Below are 1,339 nucleotides of genomic sequence, written 5' to 3' on the forward strand. Positions count from 1 at the left end.
ATTCAATCAAAACCGTATATAATCAATCAATGAAAACCGTTCGATTTTTAAATCAACCAATCTAATTTATTTTTTTAATTTAAAAGTATACAACGCTTCAAACCCATAATTTGTTTTTAGAAGAAATCTACAATGTTTAAAAGTAATTTGCATATACATTCATAAAAGAGTATCTATTCTGCATCTGAGGAATTATGTGATGATGAACATGATGAATCTGAATCGTCTTCGTCAAACTCTTCAATCTCGCCGTCCTCTTCGGTTAATTGTTGTTGTAGTGGATCAAATACTCCTTGTACTCGGCTTCTGGGATTTATTGACATGACAACGATCCAAGGATCGTTCCTTTGCCTAATCCGCGGATAACGAATATAATTCGTCGGTATTTCGTCGGGAAGTGCAACGGCTACAAATTCGTCAGTATTCCGTCGGGAAGTGAAAGGGCTGTTCAATCCGTCGGTATTCCGTCGGAAAATACCGATGGAATTCTGACTGAATACCTAAATGGTCGGTATTGCGTCGGTATTTTGTCGGTATGTGTCAATTTTTTGCAACGGTCATATATTTGTCAGTTTTTGTCGGTTTTCTGTCGGGATCGTATGACCAAATACCGACGATTGTATTCTGTCAGGATTTTCCTACGCAGTTCCGACGAATTTACCGAAATATATTTCCGACAAGTTTTCGTCGGAATTCCGTTTGAAAATCCTGACAGAATTTTTTCGGCGTGTTTTTCTGTCGGTATTGTCCGTGTTTTCTTGTAAATTCCGTTTGAAAATCCTGACAGAATTTTTTCGGCGTGTTTTTCTGTCGGTATTGTCCGTGTTTTCTTGTAGTGTGTGTGTGAATCAATGTGAGGGTTGGTGGAGAGAGCATGTTGGTTGAAAAGCATTGCATCTTGTGTAGAGACATAAGATTATTTATAGGCCTAGAGAAGGTAGAGTATAATAAGAGAGTGTGTTCATGCTATTTGCTATGTTTCTTTAAGATGTCAAGTTGAGTGCATTGAGTGTTTCTTTTGGCTAAGCTCCCATCTTTGTATCTCTCCTCCTTGTGTTTTGAAAAGTTTACTTGAGAACAACTAAAGCACTAGGGTGGGGGAGTTGACATCTTGCATATTTACATGTTTTTGGCCTTCATATCTTGTACATTTTGATCATATAGATTAGGAATTAGGCATCTTTAGAATCCATATTGCATGCATTGTCCTTATTAGGTGTTGGAGAGTGCTATGGAGTGATTGGGGATGTTTGGGAGCATTGTGATTCAAAAAGAAGTAGAAAATGATCATTGGGCGAGAAGAGGAGTTGGAGCGACCTACTGGAGCGAGGTGAGCAAT

Source organism: Brassica oleracea, chromosome C9 (assembly GCF_000695525.1).
Source record: "Brassica oleracea var. oleracea cultivar TO1000 chromosome C9, BOL, whole genome shotgun sequence".
NCBI classification, from domain to species: Eukaryota; Viridiplantae; Streptophyta; class Magnoliopsida; order Brassicales; family Brassicaceae; genus Brassica; species Brassica oleracea.